This window comes from Mustelus asterias, chromosome 9 (assembly GCF_964213995.1).
Source record: "Mustelus asterias chromosome 9, sMusAst1.hap1.1, whole genome shotgun sequence".
NCBI lineage: Eukaryota > Metazoa > Chordata > Chondrichthyes > Carcharhiniformes > Triakidae > Mustelus > Mustelus asterias.
The window spans coordinates 103753230-103775418 of record NC_135809.1 but is presented as its reverse complement, the minus strand read 5'-3'; the positions used below and the strand labels follow the sequence as shown (position 1 = coordinate 103775418).

General features: G+C 45.8%; 1 protein-coding gene across 8 annotated transcripts in view; it reads right to left on the bottom strand.

Moving 5' to 3' along the window:
* stk33 (serine/threonine kinase 33) overlaps positions 1 to 19750 on the bottom strand; it is a 158068-nt gene extending 138318 nt beyond the window's left edge. For 6 of the 8 annotated variants that reach the window (XM_078220734.1, XM_078220735.1, XM_078220744.1 and 3 more), the window contains exon 1: positions 19627 to 19743. The gene's annotated coding sequence lies outside the window, so the exon portion shown is untranslated. Of the gene's footprint in view, positions 1 to 19626 lie in introns of all 8 variants that reach the window. The other 2 variants (XM_078220745.1, XM_078220736.1) reach the window with 2 other exon arrangements.
* Positions 19751 to 22189: the final 2439 nt, after the last annotated feature.

Below are 22189 nucleotides of genomic sequence, written 5' to 3'. Positions count from 1 at the left end.
AAAAGAGCAGTGGAGTGGGACTAACTGGGTAGCTCTTTCAAAGAGCCAACACCAGCACAGGCATGATGGACCAAATGGCCTTATTCTGTGCTGTATGATTCTTCAATGTACAGTAAATAATAGAGAAAGATAGAAATAAAAGTGCAGCATTAGAAACACATGAAGTTTTAAAGTTTCATTCTCATGATTCAAAATCTGAACCCTCAGACTGATTTACATCCTAGTAACTCCCTCTTTATTCTGTAAACAGAAACAATATCTGCCTCACCTCTCTTGCTGTCAAATGATGCAGTCCCACTCTGAGTGCCTGCATCATAAAGACTGTCTCAGTGTCGTTCTAGTCATGCGAGGTCATTGCACAAGACTTACAGCAAGTGGTTTTTAAGAGGTTTTCACTTGCAGAGTAAATGCATGGCCTGCATGTTCAGGATGGCAAGCACTTGGCACCCGCCATCCTGAGAGTAGGTAGGGAACATATCCATGCCCACTCTGATAGGCTCACTGCCATTTTACACTCAGTTGAATGTTGATTGGCAGCGGGCAAGACTTTCGTCCACTCTTAAATAGAAGGCCTTCCTTGGAGAGTAGTCATCCAAGCAGGCACAAAGCTGCAGTGGCTGGATGAGGTATTGCAGCGCCTGAGCCTAAGTCGCAGGATCGCATTTCACGTAAGTATCAGGGGTCCCGGTGAGGTGGCGGAAGGGTAGGGGATGCCCTGAGGGGTCAGGACGGGAGCAATTTCAGTGTCAGGGGTAGGGGCGGGGGGGGGGGGGGGGTACGGGGGGGGGGGGTAGGGGATGCCCTGAAGGGTCAGGACGGGAGCGATTTCAGTGTCAGGGGTAGGGGCAGAGGGGAAGAGAGTCAGAACTCCCAGGTCCCTGAGAGGAGGGCGTCCCAAATCTGAAGGGGCTTTCAGATTGTGGCACCCCCATCTTCCTGCCTAAAATTGAGAGTGGACTTTTTCTGTTTGGCAGGCCAATCCAACCACCATCGCCAGCCTTAAAATGGAGACTGGGCACAAAAGACCCTTAAGTGGCCATTCAACGTCCTTAATAGGGGCATGGGTGGACTTTCAGTCCAATGGCCCTACTTGCCCCACTGTAAAACTTTGGCTGTGTTGGGATGCGTGGAATTATGGACGGAATCCTGTCCCTTCAATGTTACTCACTCCCCCACCTCAAATCCCACCCAAGGGGGGGGCACATAAAACTCTGGCCCACGCACTGGCAGACTCACCCCATGCTCCCAAAGCTGAAGCATCACTAAGGTAGCTTCTGCAATCATAAATTCTCTCTATTCTCCCCTCCCCACTGGGCCCCTCATCTTCCACAGGTACTGAGTACTATCTCAACACACTTCCCTATAGACATTCACATCTCCCATGCTGTCTCAAAGAAAACAGAAAACACTTGTGACTTCCACAACAGCACATAATTCTCAAGCAGAGTGTATTGTTACTCTATAAAATGTTACAGCTCAATAACAAAGTGAAATTAACAGAAAAGAAAAAAACAAAGAACTGATTTGTACCAAGTCTTACAATGCTAAACACTGAAATGTTTAAAAAACATAATTGTGATTTAATCACTATTCTTTTGCTAGAATTACTGTAAATTCAAATCAAAATGAACTCAAAAATGTATCTTATAACAACATGCTTTCCAATGTAATTTTCATTCCTATAGTGGTTAAGAAAAAAAATGGTACGCTTAAAAATTCAAGCCATCTTCACGTCAAAGTTTCTTGTTAAATCTTAATGCTTTTTTCCTGCCATATTCCAATCCTTAAGAACATCCCAGTTGATGTCCTGACTCGTCTGCCTCCTGGGGCGGCACGGTAGTACAGTGGTTGGGATGGCACGGTAGCACAGTGGTTAGCACTGCTGCTTCACAGCTCCAGGGACCTGGGTTCGATTCCCGGCTTGGGCCACTGTCTGTGTGGAGTTTGCATATTCTCCTCGTGTCTGCGTGGGTTTCCTCCGGGTGCTCCAGTTTCCTCCCACAGTCCAAAGATGTGTGGGTTAGGTTGATTGGCCATACTAAAATTGCCCCTTAGTGTCCTGAGATGCGTAGGTTAGAGGGATTAGCGGGTAAATATGTAACGATATGGGGGTAGGACCTGGGTGGGATTGTGGTTGGTGCAGACTTGATGGGCCAAATGGCCTCTTTCTGTACTGTAGGGTTTCTATGACTCTGCACTTTTTTAATAAAAATTTACAAGTGGGATGAAAGGGCCTGAAAAGTAAAATGAAATTTGCACAACCTAAATTGCTTTAAATCATCTTATAGATTGAAACTCGGTAAGATCATTACTTAATCCCCTTTGTTTTAATAACTTATTTTACACAACCTTTAACCTATTGTTTCTACAGTAATTTACGGTAATTAGATATATATTGCAAAATTAAAAAGCTTGTATAACAGAATCAATTTACATTGAATTGCGTGTAGGCTGTTGACTAGATTCATCAATTTAGTTTGAATACGCAAGATTTCCATCAGAAATAAATTAAATTGTAGATAAGCAACACAAAATGGTTACTAATAGAAAAGTAAGATATTGTCGATGCTGAAAATCTCAAATAAAGCAAGAAACATTCAGCAGCTCAGGTAGTAGCTGTACAGAGGGAATTCAAGTTAGTGTTTCATATCAATGATCTTTTGTCAGAACATTAAAAACAAAACTGCTCTTTGCAGGAAATGTGGCTTAGGAAGGTCACAAGGATTCCTGGTACAGCAAATGGAAATGCTGCAATGGTTGAAGTGAGTCAGCAGCTTTACTGAAATAAAAAGAAAAACTGCTGGAAAAACTCGGCAAGTCTGGCAGCATCTGTTGAGAAAAACAGAATTATTGTTTCCTGGAAGATGCTGTCAAAGGCAAGTTTCTACAATGCATCCTGTAGATGGCGCACACTGCAGCTAATTTGCACCAGCGGTGGATGGGGTGCTACTCAAGCGGGCTGTTTGAGACCTGGATGGTGCTGAGCTTTTTGAGTGTGGAGCTGCATTCATCCAGGCAAGTGCAGAGTATTTCATCAAACTCCTGACCTGTGCTTTGGACATGGTGGACAGGCTTTGGGAGTCAAGAGGCGAGATACTCGCCACAGAATTCTCAACCTCTGACCTGCTCTTCTAGTCACAGTATTTATAAGACCATAAGAAATAGGAACAGGAGTAGGCTGCTAGGCCCCTCAAGCCTTTTCCATCACTCAACAGGATCATGGCTGATCTGATACTTCTCGTCCTTTCCTGTCCTTTCCCCGTAACGCTGGATTTCTTTACTGATCAAAAATCTATATACCTCAGCCTTAAATATACACAAGGACTCTGTCCCAAAGCTCTCTGTGGCAAGAAGTTCCAAAGAATCACAAGCCTCTAAGAAATTCCTCCTCATCTCAGTCTTAAATTGGCATCCCTTTATTCTGAGACTATGCCCTTTGGTCCTAGTCTCTCCCGTGAGGGGAACCATCCTCGCAGCCCCTTAAGAATCCAATTTGTTTCAATGAGATCACCTCTCATTCTTCTAAATTCCAATGAGTAGAGTTCCAACCTGTTTAACCTTTGCTTATAAAACAATCCGTCCATACTGGGGATCATCCTACTGAACCTTTTCTGAACTACCTCCAATAAAATGATATCTTTCCTTAAAAAAGGGGACCAAAACTGCTCTGTGGTCTCACCAATACCTTGTACAGTTCCAGCAAGACTTCCCTACTATTATACTCCAACCCTCTTGAAATAAGGGCCAACATTCCATTGCCTTATTCCTGAATACCTCCTGCACCAGTGTGCTAGCTTTCTGTGCTTCGTGCACAAGTACCCGCAAGTCCCTTTGTGTTGCAGCTTTTTACAGTTTTTCTTCCTTTCAAAATGAACAACTTCATATTATACTCCATGTGCCAACTTTTTGTCCACTGACTTAATCTATCAATGTCTGTTTTTAAACTTTGTATCCCTCTCGCAACTTGCCTTTCCACCTATTTTTATATGGCTGGTCCACTTCGGTTTCTGGTTAATGGTAACCTCCAGAAAGTTGATAGTGGGGGATTCAGCAACTGTAATCCCAAGGGGAGATGGTCATTGACTGGCACTTGCGTGGCACTTGCCACTTATCAGCCCAAGCTTGAGTGTCGTCCAGCTGTTCCTTAACACAAACTGCTTTAGTCTCTGAGGAGTGGTGCTGAACATTGCTGATAATTGCACAAACAGCCCCACTGCAATATTGAGTGTCTTCGGCTGTTTCTGGATATCACGTGCAGTAAATAGAATTATCTGAAGACTTGCATTCGTGATGCTGGGGACCGCAGGAGGAGGCCGAGGTGCATCATTCACTTGGCACTTCTGGCTAAAGATGTCTGTGAATGCTTCAGCCTTGTCTTTTGCACTGATGTGCTTGGCTCCTCCATCATTGAGGGTGGGGATATTTGTGGAGCCTCCTCCTCCAGTTAGCTGTTTGATTGTCCACCAACACCCACAACTAAATGTAGCAGCACAGAGCCTAGATCGTATTGGTTGAGGAATTATTTAGTTGTTTATCATATGCTGCATTATCCTGTGCTGTATCTTCACCTGGTTGACACCCCATCTTTAGGCATGCTTGCGCTGCTCTTGGCATGCCTTCCTCCACTCTCACTGAACTAGGTAAATTCCCTAGCTTGCGGGTAATGATAGTGTTGGGGATATGCCAGGCCATGAGGTTGCAGGTTGCAGTTGAATACAATTTTGCTGCCGCTGGTGGCCCACGCACCTCCTGGAGTTGCTAGATCAATTCAAAATCTAGCCCATTTAGCACAGTGGTAGTGCCACACAGTATCCTCAATGTGAAGACAGGACTTGATCTCCACAACGACTGTGCAGTGTTCACTCCCAACAACAGTGTTACGGACAGATACATCTGCGACAGATCGATTGGTGAGAATGTGGTCAAGTAGGTTTTTCCCTCTTGTTGGTTTCCTCACCACCTGCTGCAGACCCAGACCCTCAGTCAGCTGAATCAGTAGTGGTGCTACCAAGTCGCTCTTGGTGATGGACATTGAAGTTGCTTGATGAGTCGGTGTCACAAGCCCCCAGATGTTAGTAAGGAGGAATTTGCAGGGTCGACAGGGCTGTGTGTGTCATTGTGTTTCCACTGCCTTGGTCGATGCCAGGTGATCCGCCTGTTCCATTCCTTATTTACTTTTCTGTAGAGGTTTGGTACAATGCAGTGCCATTTCAGAGGCAGTTGGAAGTCAACCACAATTCAGAGACTTGGACAACCTGTAGCAGATTTCTTTCTCTACATGAGCTTAGTGAACTGGATGGACTTTTATGACAATCAACAATGGTTTCATAGTCAACATTACTGAGACAAACTTTTAATCCTAGATTTATGAATTGAATTTAAATACCACCAGCTATTGTGGTGGGATTTAAACCCATGTCCCCAGAGCATTAACCTGGGCCTCTGGATTACTAAACCAATGGTATGACTGCAATGCCATTGTCCCCAGACATGTACGACTACCTTTTATGTTTCCGAACATCATTCCTGGACAGCTTAACCCTAATATTAAGGTGGGCTTCCTTGTTCTGAACGGCGCACCATAGGAAATGTTTTTTCTCCATTTATGCAACCAATGTCATTAAATCATCTTAAGGGTGGATTCAGGTCTAACCTTAAACTTCTATACTCAAGAGAACACAAATCACATCTCTGCAATCTGTCCTCATAATTAAACTCTTTTAGTCATGGTATCATCCTAGTGAGTCTAAGCTTCATCCCTTCCTTCCATATCATTCCTGGAGGTGCGATGCCCAAAACTGGACACAGTTCAAAGCTTTATCTAACTGTAGTTTCACTTCCACCACTCTGTGTCCAAGTCCTATTAAGATAAAGCCTTTTTAGCCTTAATTAGTGTTTATAGTTTGAACAGTTTCCTGTCTGTTCTTTAGATTATCTTCACGCTGACACAGTGGTTAGAACTGCTGCCACACAGCGCCAGGGACCCAGGTTCGATTCCGGCTTTGGGTGATTGTGTGGAGTTTGCACGTTCTCCACATGTCTGCGTGGGTTTCCTCCAGATGCTCCGGTTTCCTATCACAGTCCAAAGATGTGCAGGTTAGGTGGATTGACCATGCTAAATTGTTCCTTAGTGTCCCAAGATGTGTAAGGGTGATTAGTGGGGTAAATATGTGGGGTTGTGGGGATAGGACCTGGGTGAAATGCTCTGTTGGAAATGTGGTGCAGAATGAATGGGCCGAATGGCCTCCTTCTGCACTGTAGAGATTCCATGATTGTAGAATTCCAGTGGGTAATTTGCTGGAGGTGAGGAGCAGTATTGCAGTGAGGAAACTGGGAAGAAAATTAATGTAATGACACATTCACCAAAACGGGGCTTATGATGGTGCAGTTGGTGAGGATCACGGCTTGGAAGTCAACGTTGCAGACAGAGGCTGGTGACAAATTTCTGAGCACAACCAAATTTAACACGAGGGTAAGCCTGTGTGGTTGAAAGCCTATGCCAAAACCACTCCCACCTCAGAGTTTCACTATGCAGACGACTCTTATATGTACCCATTCAGAAACTGAGCTTCAGGTTATTATCGGCTCCTTCTCTGAAGTAAATAAGACAATGAGCCTTTCACTAAATACCTGGAAAACTACGGTTCTCTTCCAACTAGCTCCCACAGCAAAACACCACCTGCCACCAATAAGGATCAACAGTGGGATCCTGGAGACTTTCCGTATCTTGGGAGCTTCCTCTCAATGAAGGAAGATATAGATGAAAACTTCCTCATTATTTCCAATGTGCCAACTCAGCCTTCAGCCAATTGAGAAAGAATATTTGAGGAACTAAGCCAAGTTTATGGTTACCAGGAACTAGTGATCCTTCCGCTGCTGTGTGTCAGAGATTTGGACAATCTACAGCAGGCACTTAAAGGCCCTGGAGAAGGACCACTAGTGGTGCCTTTGCAAGATTCTCCAAATCCGGTGGCAAGAAAGGCAGTCCACCAGCAGCGACTTCTCCCAAGCCAACATGCCCAGCATTAAGGTGCTAATCACTGAAAACCAGCTTGACTGAGTGCGACATGTCACTGGTATGCCTGTCACCAGACTCTCAAAGCAACTGCTCTACTCAGATTTTGGTTGTGGCAGGTGACTCCCAGGAGGACATGGGAAGGTTTTAGGGATCTCCTTGAAGCGATGAAGAGATGAAGCGTACCCACCAACTCAAGGGAGTCCCTGGCTTATGACTGACCAAAATGAGAAGGCTCATTCGAGAAGGCACCAAACAGAGAGAACGTTTGTTGGAATGTGCAGGACTGAAGCCAAGTCAGAGGACGTGCACAAACTTTCAAACAACCCATCTTCCCAACTCATCATGCACCACTTGCTCTGCATGTGGCAGGGTCTGCAGAATACACATTGGACTTTTCAGGCATCTCAGATCCTACCAAACTGGAGTGGAAGCTAAGTAATCCTTGATCCCAAGGGACTGTCTCAGAAGTATTAGTTTTTATACCTGCCAATAGCTTTTTGTGGTTTCTGTTCTTGGACCTCTAAATCTCTGCTCTTCCACTGTTTCTAGCTTTGTGTTTAGAAAATGTACTGATCTATCTTTCTTAGGACCAAATTGGGTAATCTCACACCTCCATGCATTGAACTTCATCTGCCGCAGTTTTGCCCTCTTAAGCTAAGGCCCAAGTACAAGATACCCTGGGGGAATCTCCAAGTCAAATTCTGCAAATTTGAATACAAATCAAATACACCTACTTCCTACCCAACTCCCTAAAGTATATGGATCACAGTGGAATAGAATGCATAATCCATTTGCTTGTTCAAGGCGGTATTTTATTGCAGGGGTGTGGGGGCGGGGGGGGGGGGGGGGCGACAAATTATTGACATTTCCAGGACGTCACTGAACTGCTCAATTTAGTTGCAGCTTAGTAACTCACTACTAGTCACCTATTCACGGGTACTATTACCCTCCTGCAGCTTCCACTGTAATATATCATTAACTGCAATCAAATCCTGACATGCCTTCAAACGTCTGTAGCACAAACTATTATCTCTGCCAATAAAAACTTAAACAGATTAGCCATAAATCATATTCAAATATTATAACATTATAAATGGTGTCGTAAAACTGCTTTGTCCTTCAGTGAAATATTTAATTTGCTCACAGGTTATTTGGATTTTGGAGAGATGATTGATAGTTTAAAACTTAGCATAACTTTGAAGCAATGTCATCATAATGGTGAAGATTAACAAAAAAGGTAACTAAGATACCTGCACACAAAGAACAGCTTGTTATCGTAACAAGGACTGACAAAAGCTGAACTTTTTCCAGCTTGCATCTGCCAACATGATGGAGCAAATTAAGATTAAGAATTAAACAGCAAGGAACTTAAGTGTGATACAAGTTCAAATACTGGGAAAAGGGAAGCAAAAACCTAGCTGAAAAAGTTATTGGAAAATTCCTAACAGTAGCTCTGATTGAAACTCTGGTAGTGACATTGGTATTACTTACGATTTTTGAAATTAATTATTTAGATAATAATGCATATTTTCCCCGTGTCTGCGGGGGTTGGTGCTCCGGTTTCCTCCCAAAGATGTGCAGCTGAGGTGGATTGGTCATGCTAAATTGCCCTTTAGTGTCCCAAGATATGTAGGTTTGGGGGATTAGAAGGATAAATGTGAGGGGTTACGGGGGGGGCGGTGGAAAAGATGCTCTGTCAATGAAGGCCTGATGGGCCAAATGGCCGGCTTTCTTCTGCACTGTAGGGATTCTATAATTCTATATGTCAGCTTTAATTATTGTATGAATCATGGGCACTAATAAGCAAATCCAATACGCACACCTGATAATCCAGTTATATAATGGAATCCAGAGAACAGCAACGTGGAAATGAATGGTAATCATCTTCAATAGGATAAATTTTCATTATTGATTTGTCCAGAAGTACAAAGACCAAAATGGCACAATTTTCAACATTCCTTACAATTTGAAATGTTCTCTTCAAATTTAAAATATTTCTTAGCACTGAAACTATAGTCTTGATTAAAACCCTTCTCCTTCCAATCTCTAATCGCAACAGTCAAGAAAAAATTAGGCAAAGGGTTAAAATAGTGGAAATGAAAATCCTGCACACTGTGATCCTGGTTGCCACAATGTCAATGGAGACAAATAACGAGCCTCCAGCACTAGTGGACGTGATTTATTTAGATTTCCAAAAGGCTTTTAACAAGGTGCCGTATAGGAGACTGTTAAATAAATTAAGAGCCCATGGTGTTAAGGGTAAGATCCTGGCATGGATAGAGGGTTGGCTGACTGGCAGGAGGCAGAGAGTGGGGATAAAGGGGTCTTTTTCAGGATGGCAGCCAGTGACTTTTTCAGGATGGCAGCCAGTGACTAGTGGTGTGCCTTAGGGGTCGATGCTGGGACTACAACTTTTCACAATACACATTAACGATTTGGAAGAAGGAACCGAAGGCACTGTTGCCAAGTTTGCAGATATATAGGACAGGTAGTATTGAGGAAGCAGGGGGGCTGCAGAAGGACTTGGACAGGTTAGGAGAGTGGGCAAAGTAGTGGCAGATGGAATACAATGTGGAAAAGTGTGAGGTTATGCACTTTGGAAGGAGGAATGGAGGCATAGACTATTTTCTAAATGGGAAATGCTTAGAGAATCAGAAGCGCAAAGGAACTAGCGAGTCCTTCCTTGTTCAAGATTCTCTTCAGGCTAACGTGCAGGTCCAGTCAGCAGTTAGGAAGACAAAAGCAATGTTAGCATTCATGTCGAGAGGGCTAGAATACAAGATCAGGGATGTACTTCTGAGGCTGTATAAGGCTCTGGTCAGACCCCATTTGGAGTATTGTGAGCAGTTTTGGGCCCCGTATCCAAGGAAGGATGTGCTGGCCTTGGAAAGGGTCCAGAGGAGGTTCACAAGAATGATCCCTGGAATGAAGAGCTTGTTGTATGAGGAATGGTTGAGGACTCTGGGTCTGTACTTGTTGGACTTTAGAAGGATGAGGGGGGATCTTATTGAAACTTAGAGGATACTGCGAGGCCTGGATAGAGTGCACATGGAGAGGATGTTTCCACTAGTAGGAAAAACTAGAACCAGAGGGCACAACCTCAGGCTAAAGGGATGATCCTTTAAAAGAGAGATGAGGAGGAATTTCTTCAGCCAGAGAGTGATGAATCTGTGGAACTCTTTGCCGCAGAAGGTTGTGGAGGCCAGGTCATTGAGTCTTTAAGACCGGGTAGATAGGTTCTTGATTAATAAGGGGATCAGGGGTTATGGGGAAAAGGTAGGAGAATGGGGATAAGAAAAATATCAGCCATGATTGAATGGCGGAGCAGACTCAATGGGCCAAGCAGCCTAATTCTGCTCCTATGTCTTATGGTGTAATGGACTATGGAGGTGTGGAAGGTTGGTGCATATATGAAAATTAGATTTCACCTGACATTGCCACAGGAATCATGGAGATAGATATCATTGGCATGGGGATCCTGGTAGGACTGGATCAGCACGGTTTATTGTGGTGAATATAACAGTGGGATGATGAGTTTATTGCTCCAGCAATTATCTTTCACTGTAATGTGGGCTGTGACTATGCCGGTATCGTTTGTTTTGAAATTCAATGACTTTGTCCAAAAAGGTTTGAAGAGGTCAGTCGCCCCACGCACTACATGAGGAAGTCAAACACCAGAATAATATGTACACTGTCCAGATGATCACACTGTATGAATGGCTAGGCAAGATAATTTCTTGCATGAATAGTTCTACGTCAGAGGATTAGTTTCATCACTGTCGTGGTTGATGTGCTAAACCAACCACATTAAATAGCGAGGCAAAGGTAGCAACATGACTACAATGGATTGTGTTACACTCTCCATAGAGACCGATAATATTTCCATAACCTCCGATTATCTGAAAGAATGACTGAACAAACTGTCAAATTTTAAAACTTTTACTGTAACAAAAATGACTAAAAAGACAATTGACTAAACATTATTTTTATTTTTCAGGCAACTTATACTTTAACTACAGAAAGTGACATTATCCTTGTATACTTATTACCCATTTCAATCCCCGCAAACTCGTATTCCTTTTAGCAAACAGATTCCAGCTTCCAATAAGTTTCCAAATCTCCATTTTGGCAAGTAGTACATTCAAGTTTTCGAAGCATTTTTTAAATTCACCACCAACAGTAAAGCTTGATCCAATGATTAGTCTTCCCGTGGGTATGCCAGGACGAAACTTGCGGAATGCTTAGATGCCAACAGGATGTCTCCCCTCAACCAGAGACCATCTCCCCTCCCACATCTGGCTTGCAAAGTGAAAGTTAAGTTGCCTTTTCTCTGCTGACCACATAGAACATCATTGTCTGCCCATCATACTAATTGATTTGCAGGGAAGCCTATAACCTAATCTGAAAAAGACTCCCTTTTCCTCACGGCAAACATGAAACACATTAACCCTGGACCCAAATAGAAATGCTAATTGACTGTCTTTGGTCCCAACTCGCTTTCATCTTAGAAGTAAATGGTCCAGTTACAGCGCAACTGTTTACAGCATCTTTCTGGGATGTTGGGAGGGAGATCCAGAAACTACCCCAAATAAATTCAGAAACTGTGGCCAGTGTCTCAAAGTGTGAATATCTTGCACCTTCTTCTCAGTAACACAATCTAAGCCTGCCTTTGATCTAACAAATCAAACCATCCAGGCTTATTGTCAAACAGTCTGCAGAACAATTCACATAAATTTACCCTAAATTTAAAGCTAGTCTGAAAAATAAAATTTCTTATAAACCTTATTATTTTAACAAAAGTATGTGACATAAGGACCAAGCAACATAGGAGAATAGCCCAGCTGGTGCTATGTCTATGTAAGGTCCATTATCCCCGAGTAACTAATTGTTCAGGACAGGATCATCTTGAGAACAATTGAGGCAATAACTGATTTTATATATCAAGATTAATCACTGACAATGAGCAAATGCTCACCAGCCGGGAATGTTAGTCACTGGATATTGGAATACCAGTCAAAAGCCCATATTTCATATCTGAACAGCGCATGACAACATTTCGTTCTCACTTCAAAGTCCTTTTCAATAACTGTCTGAAGCTCTTTTTCCTTTACTGCTACACTACCAAGGAGCATAAGTGAATTTCCACATTGCTCTGTAAGCTAACAGAAAGTACCAAGTTGGATAAGCTAACATTGACCAGTTTGGCAGCAGAAAAGGCATAACCCCAGGCACATTGAGATTTTGAATCAGCTATTTACAATTACTCAGAATTGAGCTTTGACTGAATGAAGCTCCCCTTCACCACAGTTTATATGTTATTGCAATAACTTGTCCCAAGGAGGTTCACAGAAGTGTTATGAAGCAAAATGGGCATCAAGCCATGTTAGGTGATATCAGTCATGATGTGGAGATGCCAGCGTTGGACTGGGGTAAACACAGTAAGAGTTTTAACAACACCAGGTTAAAGTCCAACAGGTTTATTTGGTAGCAAATGCCATTAGCTTTCGGAGCGCTGCTCCTTCATCAGATGGAGTGGAAAGCATCGAGTGGAAATGACTTCCACTCCATCAGACGAAGGAGCAGCGCTCCGAAAGCTAATGGCATTTGCTACCAAATAAACCTGTTGGACTTTAACCTGGTGTTGTTAAAACTCTTAAGGTGATATCAGGGCAGATGGCTCAATGCTTGGATAAAGAAATAGGTTTTAAAGTGTCTTAGAGGAAAAAGAGGTAGTGAGATGGAGAGGTTTGAGGAGGAATTTCTACAGCTTAGGGGCTATGAAGCTAAGAGCACGATTACCAATAGGAGAAGCAAGTAAAATCAGAGATGCTCAAGAGGCCAGAACTAAATGAGTGCAGATATCTCAGAAGGTTGTGGGGTTGGAGGCAATTAGAGATAGTGAGGTATGAGGCCAGGATGGGAATTTTAAATCAAGGCATTGCTTGACCAGGAGATAATATTGCTCAGCAAGAACAGGGCTAATAGAGGAATGGAACTTGGCTTGGAGTAAAGACATGGCCAATCGAGTTTAATAATGACTTCAGGTTGACAGAGGATAGAACATGGGAGACCAATCTGAAGTGTACTCAAATAGTCATCTAGAGATAACAAACGTATGGATGAGGGTTTCAAAACAGCAGATGAATTAATGCAGGGGCAGTGTGTGATGGAATTGCTGGTTTCAAAGCTTGTATTTTTTTGAGGCAGTCCACAACTTGAAAGAGGAAACTGGACCAGGATCAGTGTGGGAGAAAACCATAAATCAAAATAATCAAATTTATCAAATGACCCTGGAACTTGCTGCCGGGAGAGGTAGTGGGAGCAGATATGGTAGTGACTTTTAAGGGGCATCTTGACAAATAAATGAATAGGATGGGAATAGATGGATATGGTCCCCAGAAGGGTAGGGGGTTTTAGTTCTGTCGGGCAGCATGGTTGGTGCAGGCTTGGAGGGCTGAAGGCCTATTCCTGTGCTGTCATTTTCTTTGTTCTTTGACCCCAAAATGAAGAAATCACCAACAAAATTTCACTTTTTGTAACTTTTACTTCAGCAACATTCAGAACCAATGCAAATTAAACATGAATTAACAGGCCAATGACACTTCAAATACAGAAGTAAATTTAACTTCAAATAGTCGACACAACAAAGATACTTCTTAAACAAACGCAAGCATTCGCCTTCAGCATGAATGGCAAACGTAGCTACATGGTTCGACAATATGCTTTTCTTTATTCACACAGGGTAGGTCAGGAGTCCTATCTGACAACAGCTTTCATCCCCGAGTCTCACAGGTACAATTATCATCAGCAAAGTACATTTCTATTAACGCCTTTCTCCCTTGGGTCATGACAGTTGTGATGGTGTAGCTATCCAAAGTTCCTTTTCAAACAGCCAACCAATAACACACCAGTTCACGGTTTGGCTACTTCTGATGAAACATCCAGTTCTTTAGCATCTTTGAGCTATTCACACAGCTTTCCATGTTTTAGACGTTTTTAAACAGCTCATGCAGTGCCTCCAAGAGGTTCTGCATCTGTGTTCTGACTGCCTTCTGCCTCCAGTGTACTTTGTGTCGCCCAGTCACATGGCTTTTTGTATGTTAACTTCCTTCCTGTAGGTATTACTTCTAGGTGAAGTGACAGCCAGGTGGTCACCAGGCCACATGAACCAATATTTCTTATCATCCAAGAAAATTACAATGATTACTTTACAATTCATGCAAGCTCTTAGAAGTACCTTTCAAACATTAAAAATAATTTAAAGACATCCTAAAGAAATTACAGATTTTCCTTACTGTACGGCTTGCCTCACAAAGGTCGTTAGAAAACCTTTGGTTTCTAAGGAAACTAAGACTGAAACTGAGATTGGAAACAAAAGCGTCTGGAGAAACTGAAACTGGTTAATTTATGTTCTATGTTCCTAAACAAGATAAAAGGACACATGGTCATTGGAACGCAGACGATGATCCCAGTACTGAAGTGCTGGGAGGCTGGGAATGTACAAATGCACAGTAGCTGCAGCTGTTTCTGTTGCTTGAAGATATTATTCATGGATCTACGGCGGTTTTGTAGACAGGATATGCCATTTTGGTGAAGACCATGCCCCTGGAACCCGGGTCAGTTTTGTGCTGCTGTCAACTGGAGATCAGGCTGAATCCTAGGAGGAGGAGGAACTGGAATTCTTCTTGGGTAAGACAATAGTTTTGAAGGACTTTGGGGTTAAGTTTGATGCCACATATGTTGAGTGGACTGCCAAGTAAACTTGTGAGATCTGTCTTAGTTCTATTTGCTATTTAACATATACAATTTATAATAAATCGCAATCTGCCTGTTAATTCATATTTATGTTGATCTTGGGTTTGGTTGATAAGGTTTTTTTTTTAAAAGTGAAATCTTGCCTATTGGTTTTCTCATTGTGGTCATTCAGTAAATCTGGTTTATTGGTCTCCATGGGGATCATAACAAGATGCAGGCGAGATAATGGGGGTGGAAATGGACAATCTTAACAACAGTGTGAATATATGATTGGAAGTTCATCTCAGAGTTAAATATGACCCCCTAGGTTATGAATAGTCTGGCCTGTCTCAGGTAGTTGCCAGGGAGAGGGACTGAGTCAGCAGCTAGGTAATGGACTTTATAGTGAAGACTAAACACAATGGTTTCGATCTGCTCAACTTTTAGGCACGCTGCTTGGTCAGGAAACTCAGAGGCCTTATATAAATGAGACCTGGCCATTAGAATCAGCCAAGTAGAAGTTGTGGATTCATTTCTGTCATCACTATTCCCTTACCCCATTTGCAACCGAGGTCCGTAAGTCTATTGCAAATGTTATTTGTGATTTTGCAAACATATGAAGCATGTACACACGCGACTTTTACACAAACATATTAACAGCAACTATTTCAACCCCATGGTCTGCAAACAATTAATGTGGATTTATTTTGTGAATTCACTTTATAATCATGAAAAATTCAATAAGGTCGTCAAAAATTCAATTTTACAAACCAAGTCCAAATTAGTGAACCGGTCCCTCCAACTCAGATTCATATACAGTACAAAGAAACTTCATTTCAGAAATCAGCTAGAACGGGCCACCAAAGCAGATAGTGCAAATGGGTTCAGGAGGAAACTAGGTACCCAGCATGCCCCCCTCATAACTTGCCCCCTGCTACATCCTCTCCCCCCCCTACCCCCTTCCACCGGCAGAAGCCCTGCACTTCCCCTTCCCCAACTAGTCCTTCCCACTTGCTCCCACCTGTGATTCCTCTTAATCCCCTCCCTTCCCAACTCTTGCCCTCTCTTCCTCCATCCCCATCCTCTCGGCCCACCCCTCCCTCCCCTTGCCGCTACCCTGATTCATCTCGGGTTTTCCACCACCTAGTGCCCCTCCGTTTTCCCCTCCCCACCCTTCAGTCTCCACCCCCACCTGTTGTCCCCTCCCTTTGCCGTGGCCAACACCTTCTACTCACTCCACCACCCACCTCCCTCTCCCCTACCCCAAGCCCTTTACCTTCTCTATGCACCCACCTGCCTCCCCACATGCACCCCTACCCCCTTCCCCACACCCACCCTTCTAGGGCCTCTCAACAAACCCCCCCCCATACTCATCCACCCTTACGCCCCCTGCCCCCTCCCCCCTCCCCCCAGTAAGGTCTTTGGCAAGGTCCCAAATGGAAAGCTGGTTCAAAAGGTTGGAGCCCATGGGATCCAAGGCAAGTTGGCAAAATGGATCCAAAAGTGGCTTGTTAGTAGGAGGCAAAGAGTGATGGTGGAGGGATGCTTTTGTGATTGGAAGCCTATGACCAGCGGAGTACCATAGGATTGTTGCTGGGACCCTTGCTGTTTGTTATATACATTAATGACTTGGATGGGAATGTAGAAGGTATAATTAATAAGTTTGCAGATAACACAAAAATTGGTGCTGTTGTTGATAGTAAGGAGAGTAGTCTGAGAGTGCAGATTGATATTGATCAGCTGGTAAGATGGACAGAGCAATGGCAGATGGAATTTAATCCTGATAAGTGTGAGGTGATGCATTTTGGGAGGTTCAGATAAGGGTCAAAGATACACTGTAAATGATAGGATCCTAGAGAGTATTGAGAAGCAAAGGGACCTTAGTATACAAATCCACAGATCCCCACAGGTGGCATAGAATCATCATAGAATCATAGAAACCCTACAGTGCAGAAGGAGGCCATTCGGCCCATCGAGTCTGCACCAACCACAATCCCACCCAGGCCCTACCCCCACATATTTTACCCGCTAATCCCTCTAACCTACGCATCCCAGGACTCTAAGGGGCAATTTTTTTAACCTAGCCAATCAACCTAACCCGCACATCTTTGGACTGTGGGAGGAAACCGGAGCACCCGGAGGAAACCCACGCAGACACGAGGAGAATGTGCAAACTCCACACAGACAGTGACCCGAGCCGGGAATCGAACCCTGGACCCTGGAGCTGTGAAGCAGCAGTGCTAACCACTGTGCTACCGTGCCGCCCGTGGCAGCACAAGTAGATAGGTTGGTGAAGAAGGCATACAGAATGCTTGCCTTCATTAGTCGGGACATAGAATATAGACGCAGGGAGGTCTTGTTACAACTTTAAAAAACATTGATTAGACATTGGTTAGGCCACAGATGGAATAGTGTGTGCAGTTCTGGTCACGACACTATTGGAAAGTTGTGATTGCACTGAAGAGGGCGCAGAGGAAATTCACCAGAATGTTGCCTGGGATGGAAAGTTTCAGCTACGAGGAGACACTGGATAGGCTGGGTTGGCTTTCCCTGGAGCAGTGGAGGCTGAGGGGGGATCCGATAGAAGTAGATACAAAATGAAAGCCATAGATAGGGTAGATCATAAAAATCCTTTCCCCATGCCCGAGGTGTCTAAGGCCAGAGGACTAAAGTTTAAAGTGAGGAATAAGTGGTCGAGAGGGGACCTGAGGAAAAATATTTTTCACCAAGAGGATGTTAGAAATATGGAACGCATTGCCCGAGGGTGCTGGAGGCAGGTACTTTCGCAATATTTCAGAAGCATCTGAACGAGCACTTAATTTGCCACAGCATAGTAGCTATGATCCAAATGCTGGTAAATGGAATTAGTAGAGATTGGTATTTGATGGTCAGCATAAATGATGAGGCAAAGGGCCTGTTTATGTGCTGTATGACTTTGTGACCCACTTTCCCAACTGCCCACAAACAATCGCCCCCTCCACACTCAACTTCCCTCCGCACACACACCCCACCCACTTGCTCCTAATCTCCTAAACCTTTGCCCATCCCCTATCTACCTTCCCATCCACCCCACCCTCACCCTGCCCTGCCCCAACCCCTCACTACCCTGCTGTCCCCCAACTCGACCCCCCTGCCCTCCCACAACCCCTCACTACCCTGCTCTCCCCCAACTCCACCCCCCTGCCCTCCCCCACTTCCCATCCCCTCCACCACGACACTCACCTTGCCCATCACCCCACCCATCACCTCCCCCATGCCCATCAACCCACCACCCTCACCCTGCCCAACAGCCCACCCGCCCCCCTCACCTTGCCCATCACACCCCGCCCCCCTCACCTTGCCCATCACACCCCACCCCCCTCACCTTGCCCATCACACCCACCCCCTCACCTTGCCCATCACACCCACCCCCTCACCTTGCCCATCACACCCACCCCCTCACCTTGCCCATCACACCCCACCCCCCTCACCTTGCCCATCACACCCCACCCCCCTCACCTTGCCCATCACACCCCACCCCCCTCACCTTGCCCATCACACCCACCCCCTCACCTTGCCCATCACACCCACCCCCTCACCTTGCCCATCACACCCCAACCCACTCACCTTGCCCATCACACCCCAACCCCCTCACCTTGCCCATCGTCCCCTCACCTTGCCCATCGTCCCCTCACCTTGCCCATCACCCCCCACCCCCTCACCTTGCCCATTACCACCCCCTCACCCTGACCAGCAACCCCCCCCTCACCCTGTCCAGCAGCCCCCACCACACCCTGCCCAGCACCCCCCCACCCTGCCCAGCACCCCCCTCACCCTGCCCAGCACCCCCCTCACCCTGCCCAGCACCCCCCTCACCCTGCCCATCAACCCCCCCCACCCTGCCCATCAACCCCGCCCTCACCCTGCCCATCAACCCCCCCCACCCTGCCCATCAACTCCCCGCACCCTGCCCATCAACCCCCCCCCCACCCTGCCCATCAACCCCCCCCCACCCTGCCCATCAACCCCCCCTCACCCTGCCCATCAACCCCCCCCTCACCCTGCCCATCAACCCCCCCCTCACCCTGCCCATCAACCCCCCCCTCACCCTGCCCATCAACCCCCCCCTCACCCTGCCCATCAACCCCCCCCTCACCCTGCCCATCAACCTCCCCTCACCCTGCCCATCAACCCCCCCTCACCCTGCCCATAACACCCCCCCTCACCCTGCCCATCAACCCCCCTCACCCTGCCCATCACCCCCCTCACCCTGCCCATCACCCCCTCACCCTGCCCATCACCCCCTCACCCTGCCCATCACCCCCTCACCCTGCCCATCACCCCCCCCCATCCTGCCCATCACCCTCCCCCATCCTGCCCATCACCCCCCCTCATCCTGCCCATCACCCCCCCTCATCCTGCCCATCACCCCCCCTCATCCTGCCCATCACCCCCCCCATCCTGCCCATCACCCCCCCCATCCTGCCCATCACCCCCCCCCATCCTGCCCATCACCCCCCCCATCCTGCCCATCACCCCCCCCATCCTGCCCATCACCCCCCCCCATCCTGCCCATCACCCCCCCCCCATCCTGCCCATCACCCCCCCCCCCATCCTGCCCATCACCCCCCCCCTCATCCTGCCCATCACCCCCCTCCCCCCTCACCCTGCCCATCACCCCCCTCCCCCCTCACCCTGCCCATCACCCCCCCCCCCCCTCATCCTGCCCATCACCCCCCTCCCCCTGCCCAGCGCTCCCTCTCCCTCCCCGAGCCCACCTGCCGCTGCCACGGTAACCGAGCTCGCGCCGTAACGGCTGGGAGACGGTTGGCCGCAAACAGCAGCTGGAGCCGCCGCGGGCTGGCAGCGGGCGGCCGCCGGTACCGGGTACTCACACTGTGTCGGTGCTGGATCTCTGTGAGCCGCGGATGGGAGGGAGCTCTCCCTTCTGCTCACTCGCTGCCCCCGGGACACTTCGGAGAAAACTTTCACCATGGAACCGCTGCCGCTACGGCGCGCTCCGAGGCTCAGCAAAGCTGCCGGCCGGCCGGCCTGGAGCGCAGCCAGAGCGCAAGTCAAAACCCTGCAGCTGAGTGACAGCCCACTACAGCAGCACTGAGAGCAGATTGAGTGAGTGAACAACTCAAACCTCACCTTATTATCATCCCCACCACCCTCCTCAGGGATAGAAGCAATGTTGGACACTAGAGTCAGGCTCTCAAAAAGATAAAACACTTTTGCCAAACTATTCAAACAAATCAGAATTGTGTTTATTTTTTTTGTTACCTCTATACAACAAAAGTGAGTCAGCCCTCATGAGTGAGATTTCACAGGTCTCCTAGCTACCCTTGCCTTTTTGAAACAAAATTGAATGACATGGGAACAATATCTCTCGCTCCTTTACTCTTTGTAATATAATTGCTTTTTGCTTGTGTTTTGCATTTGGGTTTCTGCACATTCTTTTAAGGCTTTGAAATATGTTTATTGTTGCTAGGATATTAATCATTGTGTTGTGCCATTTCTCCCATTCTGTACCCCCACATGGGAGTCACGCTTGAAGAGTAAGTCAAAGAAAGAACTGCAATACTGTGCGGTGTCAATTCACCCACTCAGAAATTTACAGCCCTCCTCTGATAGGGTAGGTAGATTTATCTTTATGTGGTACATTTATTTTCAAAACCAGTGTTTTAAAACACTTTTTTATGTCTTTTACTGGTTTGTAGCAATAGTTTTAAAACAATCATGAAACATGAACTAACTAGCATAGTAAGTTTAAACAGCAAGTAGTTGAGCCAAATTGGCCAGAAGACCCAATGACTTTCCTAGTTCTGTTGCAGTGGGATTGCCACAATTGGTCTCTCCGGTACCAAGGTGGGAAAATCAACCAAAATTCATCGCTGTGTTGCTATGCTGATGGAGCTAGACTGTTCCAGTACAACTACAACACAGGGATGTCCTGTCCACAATAAACAGGACAAATCCAATCCAACCAATTGCCAAACCATTGGTCAAAAGGTAAGAAATGGGGATCTTCATTGATAACTGCACAGTGTTTGGTACCAAACATGACTCCTCACATACTGAATCAGTCCTTGCCCACCTGCAGCAGCAACATTCAGGCTTGGGTTGATTATGGGCAAGTAACTTTCATGCCATACAAATGCCAGGCAATGGCCATCTCCAGAAAGAGAGAACTAACCATTTCTTTGTGTCGTTACCATCACTGAATCCCCCACCATCTCAGGAGTCACCACTGACCAAAAACTGAAGTGGACCAACCAAATAAATACAATGGCTACAGCATAAAATCCAAGGTTGTGAACCTTCTGGTGAGTAACACATCTGACTCCCAAAGACAATGCACCAACTACTAGGCAGAATTCAGGAATACTCTCCAATTGCCTAGATGAGTGCAACTCCAACAACGCTTAAGAAGATCAGCATCATCATCCAGAACAAAACAGCCCATTTCATCAGCACTCTATTCACCACCGGTGCACAGCAACAGCGTGCACCATTTACAGGCTGCATTGCAATAAATTGCCTTTGGCAGCTACTTCCAAACCCACGACAGAAAAGGACAGGGATAGTATATGCTTGGGAAGACCCCCATTCAGTTTCCTTCCAAGCTGCACACCATCCTGACCTGGAACTATATCACCGTTCCTTCACTGTCCCTGGATCAAAAACCTGGAATTCCTTATCTAACAGTACAGTGGGTTCCCAAACACCACATGGAATGCAAAGGTTCAAGATGGTGGCTCACCACCACTTTCTAAAAGGCAATTAGGTAATGGAAAATAATGCTGGCCTTGCCAGCAATGCACACATTCCATAAAATAATAATAAAAATATTCCATGAGTCCCACAAAAAGGTTGTCATAACTAGGATCCATGTGGGCTCCCATTAATTTGGAGTAAGTGAGTGGAGTCCAAGGAGATTTTGTTTAATGTGAGAACAAGGTCAGGCAAGTGGAAGTGATAAGGGCAGTTCAAGGGGAAAAAAGATTTGAGGGACTAGACATCCATGGTGAAAAGGTGAATGTTAGGGCCAAGAAACTGGAAACTATTAAAATGGTGAGAAAACAAAACAGTTTGATAGAAATAAATAAGTTTCACTGATTAAGAACAGACTTACATGATGGGGCTGTTCTGATTGTGAACTTGAGAAGGAGGTAGAGGCACACTGCACACTGTTGGGTGAATATGTGATTGAATGTCATAGCAGGGTATATGTTGAAGGGGAGGGGGGCAGCGGGGGGGGGAGATGAATTGGGGTCACAGAAGGTAAAACAGGTCCTGGAGGGTTTTATGAACAATGTATAATTTTAAGTTGAATTTATATACAGCGATGTCACATGGAGCCGGAGGGACGGTATTTCTGATACTTGTTCCTCCATTTTCTAGATCACTTCTATTCCTCACTTAACATGGCTGTCGAGTACAGCCAGGCTCACA